At 42.4% G+C, this 16,242-nt stretch overlaps 1 protein-coding gene across 10 annotated transcripts in view; it reads left to right on the top strand.

Moving 5' to 3' along the window:
• SYTL2 (synaptotagmin like 2) overlaps window positions 1-16,242 on the top strand; it is a 127,879-nt gene that overhangs the window by 6,745 nt on the left and 104,892 nt on the right. For 3 of the 10 annotated variants that reach the window (XM_032488793.1, XM_032488792.1, XM_032488786.1), the window contains exons 3-8: window positions 1,024-1,150; window positions 4,926-5,160; window positions 6,195-6,343; window positions 8,003-8,194; window positions 14,694-14,828; window positions 16,076-16,219. The gene's annotated coding sequence lies outside the window, so the exon portion shown is untranslated. Of the gene's footprint in view, window positions 1-1,023; window positions 1,151-4,925; window positions 5,161-6,194; window positions 6,344-8,002; window positions 8,195-14,693; window positions 14,829-16,075; window positions 16,220-16,242 lie in introns of those variants that run through there. The other 7 variants (XM_032488800.1, XM_032488797.1, XM_032488796.1 and 4 more) reach the window with 4 other exon arrangements.

Genomic DNA, 16,242 nt, shown 5'->3' with positions numbered 1-16,242 from the left:
TGAACCCATTCATTAATTTTCATACAAAAACATTTGTTGAGCAGCTCCTCATGGACCAGGCACCGTGTCAGGCTGCATCTTCCCTGCCTCCTCCCTAATACTGGTCACGGTCTTCTCATTTGGCTGAAGAAACAGCTTCCCAGTTAGTTGCCCTGAATCTACTTTTTATCTCTAAATCCTTTCTCCACATTCTTCCAGAGATTCATTCCTTTAAGACCTTAAATGGCTTCCCACAGAGCCCTTAGGGAAGAGTTCCTGACGCATCCGGCCTGGGTCAGGTCCTGCTGTCATGAGCTCCGTTCGTTGGTTGGGTTCCCCCAGAAGCACACCTTGAGATTGGGATTTGAGTGCAAGTTGTTAACTTGGGAGGTAGTCTCAGGAAGCTCTGGTGGGAAGATGGGGAAATGAGTAGGGAAGAAAAAGAAGCCACTTGAGTGCATTAATGAACAAGTTGCTGGGAGATGAGTAACTGGGGCTCAGCCTCATGGAGAACTCCAGGACACAGTATATACTATGGACTGGATTGTATCCTCCCAAAATGCTCATGTTGAAGTTCTAATCCCACATCATGACTGTGTCTGGAGATAGGGCCTTTGAGGAGGTAACTAAAAGTTAAGGAGGGACTACAGTGGGATCATGAAGGTGGAACCTTGATACAGTAGGGCCTTGATACCGTAGAATTCGTGTTTTTATAAAAAGAGGCACCTGGGAGCTCCCTCCATCTCCCTCTCTCTCTTTCTGAGAAGGCACACGAGAGGTCACTTGAGCACTTAGCCATCTGGTGGCTGCCCCCACCCAAGAAGAGAAGCTTCACCGGAAACCAACTGAGCTGGCACCCTGATCTCAACCGACCAGCCTCTAAGAACTGTGAGAAAATAACTTTCTGTTGTTTAAGCCACTTAGTCTATGGCGTTTTGTTAATGGCCACTGATGCTAAGGCATACAGAACAACCTCAGTTGTTCCACCCAGAGGGCGAGGAGGCTGGGTAGTTAACTCTCAAATCTCTTTTGCCTTTGGCTTAGAGCTACTCCCGAGGGCACTGATGCCCCAGCACGTCCGGCCTGCACCGGCGCAGGGGCTGAGCTCCTGTCCCAGAGAAGTCCTCACTCAGCCTGAGAGTCCCTGGTAGGAGAAGCCTTTGGGTTGCTGGTGAGTGCTACGGGGATGTGGGCAGGGCAGTAGTGTCCACCACAGCTTGCAGGATGCGTTCATTTTCCCTCCCTTTGTAGCTCTCCTTACCCTGTAATGACTCATCAGCTAATCTCTTAGCTCTAGAAGGGCGTAGGGGGTATCTCTGCTTCACCAATATACCACCAGGGCTTAGCACAGAGCCTGATATGTACTAGGTGCTCCAGAGATATTTAGTGAACATCTGGATAGATGATAAATGACCATCCTTTTCAGAAAGTAACTCAGTCATGTCATGCTTCATGTTTAACAAAGAAATTACGCATGCGGCAATAAAAGCTTTAAGTTATTGTTACATCCGAATCTCCACATGCACATCAATCACTGAAATTTCTTAAACAATAGCCAATTAAGAGCCTTCCTAGACTTTCTAAATAAAGCTTGGGATATAAATTTTTATCTCTCTGCAACAAATACAGTCCTAAATCTTATTTTCTAGACCCAGGCCTCTCCACACGTTGAGCTGGGGGCCAGGGAAGATGAAACACTTGCAGTCCGCCCCGGGGAAGCAGCTGGGCTCAGCCCAGGAGGTGGCTCCCAGCTGCTCATCAACATGGATGCAAACAGGTGGAGCATACGAAGGGGGCCTTACAGAACTTGGACTCAATCCTGTAAACACTGGCGAGCTGTGGAAGGGTTCCCAGCATGCCAAAAGCAAGGCTTTGGAAAGATTCACGGAACAGTGATATTTAGACAGGAATGGAATGGGAAGAGACTGCAGGCTGGGAAACCAGAAGAGAGAAAAGAGGCCTGAGACAGTGTGGCTGTCAGATACTTTTGAGCTGGTTGAAACTTTCCATTGTGGAGACAGAGGAATCACCACGGAGAATGAATCAAAATATACCCCTTCCTGTTACTTTATCTTTGAAGGTATTTCCTAAAGCACCAGAGGGGTGTTTGTAAGAAAAGTAATAAGCAATCACAAAGGTTCCCTGTAAACAATAAAGCTTGCAAGTTCCCAAAGCTGTGTAGGTTTAAGGAGGCAAAGTAGCATTGATTTGTGTGTCCCTGAGATAATGCAGGAATGTTCCATGCGTACCGCACTTGGCTTTCTCTGAAACGGATCAACTTTGTGCTTTTAAGGGTAAAGTTTGCTTAAATTGAAAATATTCCTGGGGGAGGGTATAGCTCAGTGGTAAAGTGCATGTTTAGCATGCTTGAGGTCCTGGGTTCAATCCGCAGTACCTCCACTAAAAAAAAAAATTTAATTAAAATACTCCTTTCCACATGTTCTGTATTATGATGGTAGTGGTGATCACATGCTAATATTCATATATCAAAACTCATCAAATTCTGCTTTTAAAATTGGTGACTTTGTATGTAAGTCATGCCTCAGTAAAGTTGATTTTTTTAACCGGATAAAGTTCAAATATATCTGGAGATGAATCCAGATAAATAAGAATACGTATGTATGATTTCATTTATTTAAAACTCCAGAAAATCCAAACTAATCATAGTGAGAGAAAGCAGATCAGTGGTTATTTTGTTGTGAGTACTGTAGGGTCAGGAGGTAGACATGACACAGGATCATGGGGAAACTTAGGGCAGTAATGGGTACGTGCATTATCTTTATTGTGGTGTTGGTTTCAAAGATGTATACTTATGTCAAAACATACTTCAAAGAAATGGCAAATCTCTTCACCACTGGCTGTAAGGTTTATGATGTTGGGAACCATGACCTTCACTGCTGTTATCTCCAACATCTCACCTAGGGCCTGGTGTCTATTTGTTAAATAAATTAACAGTTTGGGAAATATTAGCTTGGTGGGATGAATCTAGTTCCCAGCTTCATCATGTGCTAGTTACATAAGTGTCTCTAAGTCACTGAATGTCTCCAAGTCTCAGTTTGCTCACTGGTGAAATAGAATTAGTAATACTGATCTTGTAGAATTGTTGTGATGGTTACAAATGATGTATCTAAAAAGTTACAAAACAGACCTTGGCAATGATAGATGCTAAACAAGTGGTAGCTTTTATTACCCTTTGCCAGCTATACCTCCTCAGTTCTGGGATTTGTGCCAGCCCCTTATTTCACACACACGCATTTTGGAGCATACTCATACAGCTATTTCAAACAGGGAGTAATGTAAGGAGCTTTAGTCAAAATGGATCACTGCATAAATGTAATAATTAATGGATTATTCCAGAAATTGGATTTTAAAATGATATAGATGTAAAACTACATAAAATTGCTTTCAAAAATAAGCCTGCACAATGGTTTCATGGGTGTATACATACATCAAAATTTATTAGGTTGTATGCTTGAAATATGTGCATTTATTATATGTCAGTTATGCTGCAATGAGGCTGTTTTCTTAAAAAAAGAAAAAATATTAAGCCACTCACAATGATTGGAATGAAATACACAAAATAGCTCTATTATTTAGGATGAAGTTTGATTCATTTAATTATGTTTTTAACCAAAAGGATCTGTCTCCATTATTTGGCTTCAGTTTGAGGACAACTTAATTGTTTCTCAGATAGTTCTTTTTTTAAATTGAGATTTGCACTGCAGTTTGAGAAATGTTGATGCCATCAGTGCTGAAACTCCACTCCTTAAACGTAAATATTTGCTGAAAGTTAATTTTACTTTTATATTACAAATGGAAAGTTAACTACGTTTCAGAATTGATGGATGCTTTTATAGTGATGCCTGAAAAATATGTGTAATACCAGTTTTTTAAGCTGTCACCCTTCACAGATCTGATACTAAATACACTTGGACCTCAGTCTGAAGAATGACTACTAGATATACAATTAATAAATCATGAGTATCTGCACATGATTCATTAGTCAGTATTCCTACTACTGTTACTGCAGCAACAATCATTGTAGTATTTTTTTAACACCCATCATGTACATCTAACTTGGGTCAGCCAGCCCAAAGACCTGCAAATAAAGACCCAGGGCATAGAACTAAAAGGTGAGCAAGAGTGGATGTGGGTCAACTAGTGTGTGATGCTTCCAAAAATTCGGTGAAGAACTTGGAGATAGAGTGTCTTAGTTTGTGTTCCCCCAAAAGCAGACTCTGAGACAAGAACTTGAGATGCAGGGAGTTTGTTTAGGAAGTGATCCCTGGAAGCATAAATGAGGAAGTAGGAGAAGTGGACAGGAAAGGGAGAAATGCCAGTAAAGGATGCATGAATGAGCAGGTTGATTCTGGGGAGACTGGGGCTCAGTCTCACTAGAAAGTCTCTGAGGAGTCATTTGAACAAGCTTCAAAATTGTCCCACAGAGAGAGAGGAAATCTGGAGTCTTTTTCTGCAGATTCATGACCTCATTGTTTGAAGGATGCCCTGGAAAGTGGGGACATTAAATACACACGCAAGCACGCGCGCACACACACACACACACACACTGCTTGTCGACTAAGCAAGCTCTTGTTGGCTAAAGAAAGTCCTCAGAGACACAAAGAAAGATCAGCCATTGAGATGGGCAGCTGGCAGTATGCATGGAGACCGTCCACTGCAGTTGCAGATAAACTCAGAGGCTGGATGAAGGGATGTGGGCTGGACATCAACGCCATCTGCTACGTGGGTGGTGTAGGGTCTTTGATGTGATAGACTATCAGTGCCAGGTGTTGAGGAATGTGTAGTAGCATGGTTAAGGCAATGGGTTTATAAATTATGAAGAAGGAATGTCCTTTTACCATTTTCTCAGAATGAAGTAAAGTTGATGAAATGTATGTACAATTAGTTGATCAATTAGGTTGACTTTCCAGTTTTCTTTCCTGTAGACAAGTGGTTCTCAGAACGTGCTCTCTGGCTCAGCAGCAGCACCTGGAGTGCAGATTCTTGGGCCCCACTGCAGCCCTCCTGAGCAGAACCCAAGGAGGTAGGACCCAGAAATCCACGACCAGCCCTCCAAGTGTTCCTGATACACACTAAGGTTGGAGAACCTCGGATGTAGACAAAACACTGTGCTGAGAGATGTAACCACAGAGTGGTGGACTGGTTTCTAGTCTCACTCAGGTGTGAACATGTATACATTACGTGATCTTTATGGGTCTTTTCCCATCTGTAAAAATGAGTACTTTGGATTAGTGTACTGGAGTTTCAAACTTTTTTTTTAAAGCAATATAGTACTTCCTTCCAAACAAATTTTACTGGAAACACTTGTTTGTAAGACATAAAAACAGAACCCCTGGTTGTGATAGGAGCCCAGTACCCTGTCTTCTCGCTCCCCCCCCCCCCCCCACCGCCGTTGGCTTCCTAAGTATCACTGTGGACCTTTAGGTTTCTGAGAAATAAAGTTTGAGAGCTGCTGCCCTAGGAGACCTTCAGGGTCCCTCTGCAGCATGACGTAAGGCATCAGGCAGATGTTAAGCATAGCCTAGCTGGCGATGACAACACCAGGAATCACAAAGCTGGGGTTCAAGGCCCGGCTGAACCCCTCCTAGCAGGGTGACCACGAACAAGACGTGCGTCTTCCACGACCTCTGCATCCTCATTTATAAGGTGAAGTTAACATTCATTCTTGTTAGACCAGCTTCGCAGGGCTGTTGAGAGGGTCAAATGAAAGCATGTCTGTGAGCATGCTTCATAAAGTGCTAAGTCCTGTCTAATTGGAAGGGGTCATCGTGAGAGAAACTACCCTTCCAGGTAGCTTTCCTTTGTGACTAGTGCCAGAGATAAGTAGTGACAGCGTGTAGGTTGTTAAGTAGTCTGTAGTTTCTTCTTTATCTTCCAGGGAATAAATTCCAATATGATTTTCATTTTTAATTAGAACACTGTTTGCCAGGAAGTGTCACTTTAAATAAAATGATGCTTAAGCCGAGACTTTAGTTAACTCGTTGAATCATTTCACAATGCTTGTAAAAGTAATGTTTGGGGTGATACTATCTAAAGAGATAATTAGTTTTTCTTCATAATTTACTGCCCACATACTAATAGGGAGAGCCAATCTTGGAATATGTTGACTTAGCATTGCTAACTTGTTGCATATTCAGAAAAAAAGTTAGCACAACATTAATTCATATTTATGTGTTTTTTTTTTTCCCTATCAGATGAATCTGCTGGGAGAGATTTATTTATCTACCACAGAGATGCCTGAGAAATACCAAACACTGTGTTCTATGGCTCCATTTTGTCATCAGGGAAGTTGTGAATAATTCCTTGTGGAACTTTTGGAAGATTACCGAATATGGTTACTGGGGTAAGAAGGTAGTCAGATTTAAGACCTGTTTATTTCTAAACCCTCAGTGTGGCAGAAGGTCAGGATGATGTCTGAACACTGTCAGCATAAGAAACAGGTATCTGCCAATCTCTATGGCCCCTTTGAAAGCAGCCATCACATGGACCTACCAATATATTCTAAGTGTGTCTCACTTTGCATTTTCTAAACACATTTTCCCCATTGCCTGGATCTTCAACCTAACACTGTCATACATCAGTCAGAATTCCATGTGAGGGATTCAACACAGCCTGGACGAGCATTTGCTTACTACGACCCCATATTTGGGTGGATGGGGGGTGTCAGCATTTCTGAGCCTTGGAGCTGGCTGGGCAGTTGTGCAGGAAGGCTCCTTAAGTGTTCTTCGCTCATTCAAGAAAGAGATACACAGCACTTACCATTGATCGGGCATGGTGGACAGGACAGACAGGCCTCAGCTGGGATCCTGAGGTCACGGAGGAGTGGGGCAGACAGGAGTAGGGCTGGGAAGACAGTGAGGCATGATGGGGAGCAGCAAGTGTTTCAAACAGAGAGAATAGCACATAGAAAGGCCTGGAAGAGAGAGTATGTGAAGGAACATCCACAATGGCCATGGAGCTAATGCCAGACCATGGAAGACCTTGTCAGCCTGGGCTTCCTTCTCCTCATTTGTATAATAGCACTGGTGCAGAGCAGTGCTTCTTAAACTGCCCCCACGGAACCCCGGGGGGTTCCACCAAGGAGCCTCAGAGAGGGGTAGAAGGGAATGGCTCTGGGCTCCAACTTCTGCTTCAGTAAGAACAGCTTTGCTAATATCCATTTCGGATGGTGGGGATCTGAGTAAGACAGTGTTAGAAGGCAGGGCTGCAAGGATTAAAAAAATGATTGAATGTCTGTTAGTAATTTGTTTTATATATTTAGGTGCTCCTGTATGAGGTGCATATATGTTAACACGTGTAATTTCTTCTTGTATTGATCCTTTGATCTTTGTACAGTGTCCTTCTTTGTCTTCTTTATGGCCTTTGTTTTAAAGTCTATTTTGTCTGATATGAATATTGCTACCCCTGCTTTCTAGTCATTTCCATTTGCATGAAGTGTCTTTTCCATCCTCTTACTTTCAATCTGTGTGTCCTTCTCCCTAAAGAGGATCTCTTGTAGACAGCTTATTGTAGGTTCCTGTTTTATTATCTAATCTGCCACTCTGTGTCTTTTGATTGGAGCATTTAGTCCATTGACAACAAGTTTCTTCTGTATAGCACAGGTAACTATATTCAATATCTTGTAGTAACCTGTAATGAAAAAATATGAAAATGAATATACATGTGTATATGTATGACTGAAACATTATGCTGTACACCAGAAATTGACACAACATTGTAAACTGACTATACTTCGGTTAAAAAAAAAGATTGAAAGTCACCAGGTCCTCTCCTCTGATAGTAGGATTCTGTGCTGCCCGCCCCCATCCCCTCAGAGAATGCTGTCTGGGTTACTGGGGGCATTGGCTTATTATTACCTGAGGGGCAGCCCATCCCTGACCGAAAACACACAGGGTTTCGGTGTGAGCAAAGGCCCTGGGAATTTTTGCCCATTTTTTCACAGCAACTTCAAAAATAGTCTCTGAAATTTTCACTTTCCCACCTTCACTGGTGTCTCTTTAAGTCAGCAGGACAGAGAAACCTTCCAGCAAGCCTCATACCTGCCTTCATTGTGACACTGAGCCCCCTCGGATGGACTACAGACACAGAACTACAAAGACACACCCACCTACACCCTCAAGGGGCTGAGGCCCAGAACAAGGAGCAGCCTTTCCTAGGAGGAGAATCACTCTCTGTCTTGCCTGTAAATGGCTCAGTAAGTATTAGTAGAATCATCTGCTTTCTGTTCTCTGGACTCTGGCTCTTGGGACCAGCATAACCAGATTTGGCTTCTCTCACCTGATAACCCCTGAACTTGACTTCTTGCCTGCTTGACCTCTGGGCATTGCCTTTGAGCCCAGACTGAGGCTCTGAAAGGCAACTTTTGCTCACACCTCCATGCAATCTGCAGACTGCCCCTACCCAGCCAGCCTGTGGTCCCAGCTCCTCTGATGCAGGGCAGCCTGGCCGTCTGTCTGCCCAACCCCCACAGACAGTGGTCACAATTTAAAAAACCACTTTGGACTCTACCTGACAGATTCTACCGTCCCCAATCCCTCCCAGCTGGAGCCACTAGATGCCACCCACCAGGAGACTCAGGCCTTCTCTTTCCTCCAGGGCTCCTAACTAAGCAGTACTTCTCCAAACATAATGTGTGGGCAGATCTCCTGACAATTGGGCCAAAATGGATCTTCTGATTCATTAGGTCTGGGGTGGGGTCAAATATCCTGTGTTTCTAAGAAGTTCCTAGGTGACGTCAGCAGCCACTTTGAGTAGTAAGAATGAGACAGTTTGTAGATTAGTGACCTCGGCCTCACCTGGGGGTAGGGTCTGGACTATGTTGGCTGTTTTTTCATTTATTAGTAAACACTTATTAGGCACTCTATGTAGCCTCTGCTCTGCTGCTAAGATTCATTCTTTGCTTTCAGGGAGCTTACAGTCTACTGAAAGAAAGAAGTGTTTATTTTGAGCCTATATACTTTATATAGTATAATTCTCACAATATACCTGAGATGATTATTATCCCCATTTTATACATGAGGAAACAGAGTCTTAGCGAAGTTAAGACACTTGTCAAGGGTTGCATTAACAGGAGATGACAGTCTGAATTCCAGTTCTTATTTCTTGGGCTCTGAGCACCATTTCTTTAATCTCCTGGTGTTGCCAAAATTCATACAGTTGGGCTTCTGCCTCAGTTTCCTTGTGGAACATTTTAGTTTCTGGCTTAGGCTGAGCCCTGCTCCAGACCCCAGACAACTTGGCTAGAGGTCATGCACTCAGCTCTTTTCTCACCCACCCATTCCCCAGTTAGGGCTCTGCTGTGGATGATCCAGTTGCCTGGACACACAAAGCATTCCTCCATGTTGCAAAACAGCTTCTAGGAACTAGCAAGAGGAATGTTCCCTTTCCTTTATCACTCACCCTCATCGTTCTTTGGAGTTTCACACCTGCATTAGGCACTTCAAAAAGTAAATAAGCTATGTAATAGACATAGTGAACAAAGGAGGAAGTGGCACTAATGAATGCAAACTTCATTCTCTAACCTCTCAACCCAGGATGGCATACCTAATGGTCCAGGCATCCTTTCCCTACGGATGGATGTGGAAGACAGTAGCACTCATGATTTGACATGTCCCAGATCTCATCTCGGCTCCCCCAGTCTCTGCCAAGGCTCTGGGCAGAGCAGAAAGAATGGGTTAGATACTGAGGGAGTTGTCTGCATAGGGTAGATGTTACATAGACCACAGGAGCCCTGATCTGTGGTCATGGCTTTGAATTCTTGTAATCCTCTCCACTCCCTCTTTCCCCTGCTCCTCTTAGCCTGCGTCCCTAGTGAGCAAGGAGCTTACTTCCTATTGGCTCCTTTACTCCCATTTAATTACCCAGTGTGGAGGGGGAATAGCTGCTTCTGCTTCAACTGCTTTATCTTACTTAGAATGGCAGAATTTAGCAAGAGTTAGGTTATCGAAATGTACCCTTGCCAGTTCTCGCTGATGGTTGTAACATTTTCTCCGTTCGCTACTCAGTGCAATCCATTCTACCCCAAGACAGTATGATATTTAATGAGAAATCTTTAACAAAATTCTGTAAACCATTCCTCATATTCAGACTGACACTTTCATGATTATAAACCAGACTTTAGGCAATCTTCTGTAGACCCTAGTTCACTCTGAATGACACCTGTTACTTTTTTTGTGTCCCTTCTCTCTACTCACATACCCAACAGATGGTAACACCTGCCCAACACAAGCCCAAGTTTGCCTTGGATCCTCTGAGCCTCTGGCTGTGTGTGGCTGGGTCCTCTCATTTCATTTCCTCCAGTCCTCTTCCCCTTGACACTGTGAGGCTGCTTTGACCACACCATGGGCAGCAGCTCTATAAGTCACTCAGACTCTTTTACTCACCCTCCATCAGACAAAATGTAAACATGTTCATGGTAAGCAGTTTGGTGGCTTGTGGTTTGCTTTAATTCAAAGTTAAAGCCCTGCTCAGGGCTTGCCATGGTTTCTTTGCAAGTCCCAGAATCGTCATTTGTTTACTCTGAACATGAAGATGGCTGTCAGAGCTTCGACCTGACTAACCACAGCATCCTGCAGTCAGCGCGAAGATAATTTGGGGCTTATGTGGAGTTTACGTGCATCTTGAAAACTTTTGAGTGTCATTTGATCTAGTGCCCTAAGAAGTAATCTAAAGTAAAATTGCAAAGCTTTGCATCAATATTTTCCTTTTGGAACTCTCTTCAAATCTAGAAAATTTTATGTTCAAACTACATAATTTTTTGCCTACAATGTTGACTGTATAATTTTTGGCAAATTTCTTTTGAAACCAGTGGCAAATGCTTAGTAGCGTTGTTAATATTGATCATAAATTAGTTTTGAAATTTAAAAAAAAGAAAAAATAGTTTTGTTTTAGATGTTCTAAAACCTAATTAAAGTATATTTTTACCTTGTCTCAAGTCCCCATGCCATTTCTTGTCTCAGAAATTTTCAAATGATCTTAATGCATGAAGTGACTGACTAAAAAGACTATATGTGCTAATAACTGCTAGCCTATTCAAATCTCTAATTTTATTGTTGATGAATATCAGCAGGCAACAAGTGCTTGGTACTCTATGTAAGGTTATTGTCACAACTCGGAAGATACTCTAGAATTCAATACATTTTCCAAACATTCATCAGTTATTCATTCATTCAGCTGATTGATAGGTAGGACTTACTATGTGCCCGACATTGTTTTGGGCTTTAGGCCCTAAAATGAAAAAAAAAAAAAAAAAAAAGATAATGTTTGTTTCTGCCTGCATAGAGCTCATTCATATGTTAGTGGAGGGTCAAATGTTTAATTGAATAAGTGAATGAATGAATGAGGATGGAGAGACAAAAGAGGCTGGGATGGGGCTGGGTTATGATCAGAGTAGCCAACAGTCCTTGACAGTGCCTGGGGCCTTAGAGCCAGCAGCAGGTCAGTGCAGGGTGTCTGCACCAGTTTAGCCACTTTATCCATCCTCCCTACACTTGGAGCCCCTATCAGAAGCCCTGTCTCCACATTTAAGTGCTGGGAAAATTGTGCTTTCACCTCCATCCTCCCTTCTGCACCCCTTGGCTCCTTAATACTGGCTCTGGTTACAGTTCTCCTCTGTCCTGGCTGGTTCTGCCAGGTTCCTCTGGGTTGATACTTATTTGGCCTGATTCTTGGCTCTCCGACTTGCCTTCATCCCTAGTTGCTCTCCTTGGATCCCGTCTCACCTCTGCATTCCACAGATACTCACCAGCTCTGTCTCAGCCTGAGCCCAGCTCTGGTTTCTAGGTTGGAGCTTTAGACACCCCCTGACCTCATAGGGGGAAATCAGATGTCAGGGACTGGGGCTCAGCAGCAGCGTTTCCAGACAGCGGTGGTGCTGAGATCCAGGCAGGAAACAAGGTTGGGGTGGTTGCAGGGGTTTATCTAGTTTGCAGCAAAATCACTACTGGGAGGAGAAGACGGGCAGAGGGGGTCAAGGGGTCAGGGATTTAGGGCAGGCTCTGCCTGGCAGGGTAACTAAAGTACAAAGCAAAAAGCTACGGTAAGGTCCAGTCTTACAGAGAGGCAAGCATGACAGGGGCCAGGGACAAGGGTATAATTTGATGGGCACGTGGGGACATACCGGACCCGAGCTGTATTAGTACTGATTCCAGACTCCATAACTGGGGATCTGAAACTATTGATCTGACCTTCTGGTTAGTGTTGAGACTCACAGAGAGTACTAGTTGAAAGCATAGACTTTGAGAGGAGACAGAAGAGGGTGTGAATCCCAACTCTCCTTACCTGTAAAATGGAAATGGTAACACCTGCCTTACATGGATGAGGTAAGGATTAAATGAATGAATTTTAGACGACTGTGAGACCTCTTAAAAAGCTGACAAACAAGTCTTTGAGCACCTGAGGCTCCCCCATGAGGCGCAAGTGGGGAGGGGAAAATGGTCAGCAGCCCAACGCTGGCGCTGCTGGCTCTGGTTTCAGCAGTAGTCTAGAGTGGTCTCATTTGTCTCTACTGCATGCTCATGTGTGTCCAGTACCCTCGTGTTTGCCATGGCTCTGCCATGAGCTCATAACCTCCCTGAGTCAGTGTCTCTTTCTTTTAAACTCAATGTTGACCAAATTTGAAAACAGACAGGTACATATGGTCCCTGTTGCCGAGTCCATTCCACATACTGACGTTGGGCTCAACCTTTTGTTCTCCTGCTCAGAAATCTTTAGTTGCTCCTTATTTTTAACTGCATCATCTGCTCCATTTTCTAGGCCTTTTATAATCCGATTTCAGCTTATTAGCCACTGAGCTCCCTTTGCTTCCTGACACTTCCCCTTCTCTGTCCCACCCAGACCCGTGGCTCTCATCACACCCCCTTGGGTGCTTCACTTCCAATTACCCATGCTGTCCCTCCTCTCTTTAAAATTCTGCTCTTCCTTCAACCTGGCCCAAGTCTCCTTGCCCTTGAAGCCCTTTGTCTTGCTGTTGTTGCTTTTCTCTAGTTTTATTGAGGTATAATTGACATACAGCACTGTGTAAGTTTAAGTTGTACAGCAGAATGATTTGCTTTACATACATCATGAAATGATAACCACAGTAAGTTCAGTGAGCATCTATCGTCTCATATAGATGCAAAAGAAAAAAGTATTTTCCTCTTGTGATAAGAATTCTTAGGATTTACTCTCTTAACAGCTTTTACACACAACATACAGCCATGTTAATTATATTAATCATGTTGTACATTACATCCCTAGTACTTGTTTATCTTCTAACTGGAAGTTTGTACATTTTGACCACCTTCATCCAGTTCCCCCCCACCCCCAACACCCCACCTCTGGTAGCCAGAAATCTGGTTTCTTTCTGAAGCCTTTTCCGACTCCTAGAATGCTTCTAAATCTACTTATCCTTGAACTCCTATGATACTTAATAGTTTAGAATTTATCAAATTACACAAAATCTAAGAATGCCATCAACTGAAGATGCACCATCATTTTATGTACTATTAGGAAAACCCATCTAATTAAACTGGCAACTATAGAATGTGAGAGATTTCTATTTCAGAAATGTTAAGCTATAAAAATGCATCTTAGAATCAATGAAATATGGTAATTATTTAGTGGTACTTATTATAATTATAACGGACATTATCACTGTTTCATAATTGCTGTTTATTTTCTGACTCCCCTACTAGAATGAGGACTTCTTGAGGACAGATTTCATGCCTGGCTCATTCACTGACCATCCAGCTCACTGGTGCTCAACAAATGATTGAGTACATGGACTTCAAAAGTGAACGGAAGGCAGATATGCTCACCACTATAACACCTATCTATCTGTCTATCTACCTACCTACCTACCTATCTATCTGTTTATTTTAATGGAGGTACTGGGGACTGAACCCAGGGTCTCACACATGCTAAGCACATGCTCTACACTAAGCTATACCCCCACTGTCCTTAAGTATCACAAACTTATGGTTACGGAGGGGGGTTTTGGGGGGAAGAGGTGGGGGGAAATAGATTGGGGTTTGCGGATATTAACTCCTATATATAAAGTAGATAAACAGCGAGGTCCTACTGTATAGCACAGGGATCTATATTCAGTACCTTGTAGTGGCCTATAATGAAAAAGAATATGAATATGTTATACATCAATTAAAAAAACAAAAAAGATTTAATCAGGGGCAATTTTTTCCTCCAGGGGACCTTTGGTAAAGTCTGAAAAAAAAGAAGTGAATGGAAAGTTCCTTGAAGGCAGGGAATATGCTTTACATTCTTATGTATACTTTTTTTTAATTGATGTATAACATGCATATAGTAAGGTGCACTGATCTTAAGTATAAAGCCTAAAGTCCTTTTATATAGCTATACATCTGCATTATAATCACTCGCATTTATATACAGTAGAATATTTTCCTACAGTACTTTTCCCCAGTGCTAGGGAAATTGGAGATGTCTTTCAATATTTATACTGATTGATTATATGGTCTTTACCTACCCTTGTATAACTCAGTTTTGTTTTGTTTTTGTAATTTTTTTGGGGGGGGAGGAGGTAGTTAGGCTTATTTTTATTTAATTATTATTTTTTTAAATGGAGGTACTGGGGGATTAAACCCAGGACCTCATGCACGTTAAGCATGTGCTCTGCCACTTGAGCTGTACCCTCTCCACTATAGCTTGGTTTTAACTCACTCCTGTTTTCCCTTGTTCAGTGGTTTGCAGACTCTCAAAAGGACGCATCAGAATCACCTGGAAGGCTTTAGAAGCACAGATTGCTGGGCCCCACCTCCAGAGTTTCTGATTTAGAAGATCTGTGGTAGAGTCTGAGAATTTGCTTTTCTAACAAGGTAACTGATGTGGCTCTAGTGGGATGAGGGGAGGGTATTAATGTCTCCCTAGTCAGGGGCTGATTCTAACCAGAGGCTCTTTACTTTTTCTTTGCCATGGACAGCCTGGGCAGAAGCCCATGTACTCCTCAGAATAATATTTTTAAATGGAATAAAATAAAATACCTGGGACTACAAAGAAAACTAACTATATTAAAATAGATTGTTCAAATTACTTAAAAATTATTTTTATATGTGTAATATTTACTGTATTTATAACAAGTCAACTGTAATGTGATATAAAAAATTTGGGGTTTCTGTTGATGATAAACTCACACACCTACTGATAATACTACTGTGGTTTGTTGCTCACATTTATAATTGAAAGAAGTGGTAAATTTCAGATAGAGGTTAGTGGAAATAACCTAGGTTAGGAATACTTGCCTTTGTGCAATCTGAACTGGAATGCTCTACCCTTTACATTTGGTGAAGTTCCAAAAAACTCAGTCGATGGTTCAATGTTATTAAGTATCTCCTATGTGGAGACATTTTGATAGATTCTTGACATTCAGAGGGGGATGAGACACTCCCTTCTCCCTGCCCAGAACCTCCCAATTTGGCGAGGGAGGATTGAAATATAAACTGATGATTAAAGTGGAGTGTGACATATGCAGAAATAAAAGTATGCACAAGGCACAGAAGTAAAGAATAGAATGATTTATGCAGAAGCTTGAGAGATGGGGGTAAGATCTAGAACTCAGTTGAATGGAACTTGTAGTGGTAGACTGTTGCATTGGTGGTCCTTGATGAGACTTGCCTCCAGATAGATATTCAGGATCCCCCATGTTGACTCTGAACTTGGCCACAAAACTTGCTTTGGCCAGAGAGCATTACCAAGCACGACACAAATACTTACACATGGGGGTTTGTCTCCTGTAATGGTTGGGCTTCAGCTGCCAATTGTGAGGCTTGGGCTTAGATTATTGGATGAGGAGAGGCCATGTGGAGAGCGGTTCCAGAGGATGAGTGGCCATCTTGGATGTTCCAGCCTCAGCTGAGCTCTCGGGCGACTGTAGCTGTTTAAGAAACCCAAGCAGTGAGTGAGCAGCAGCAAAACCGTCCAACCCACAGAGTCATGAGAAGTAACAAGTCATTGTTTTAACCACTGTGTTTTGGAGTGGTTTGCTATACACCAGTAGGTAATTGAAACAGTTGTTTTTAGTTTCTTTACTTTTTTTCCTCTTCCATTTGTCTTTTTAAAAATGCAGAGGATAAAACACTGTAAAAAAAGAAAAGAAAAGAAAAGAAAAGAAAAGAAAAGAAAAGAAAAGAAAAGAAAAGAAAAGAAAAGAAAAGGAAAGCTGAAGCAGAAATTTTTCTGCAAACAAGCACAATTTCCAGGGAAACTTCTAGTGAGTGTTTCATACTTTTAAAT

This window comes from Camelus ferus, chromosome 10, assembly GCF_009834535.1.
Source record: "Camelus ferus isolate YT-003-E chromosome 10, BCGSAC_Cfer_1.0, whole genome shotgun sequence".
Lineage (NCBI taxonomy): Eukaryota > Metazoa > Chordata > Mammalia > Artiodactyla > Camelidae > Camelus > Camelus ferus.
Note: the sequence above shows the minus strand (reverse complement) of the source record. Positions and strands in the feature narration are given on the sequence as shown.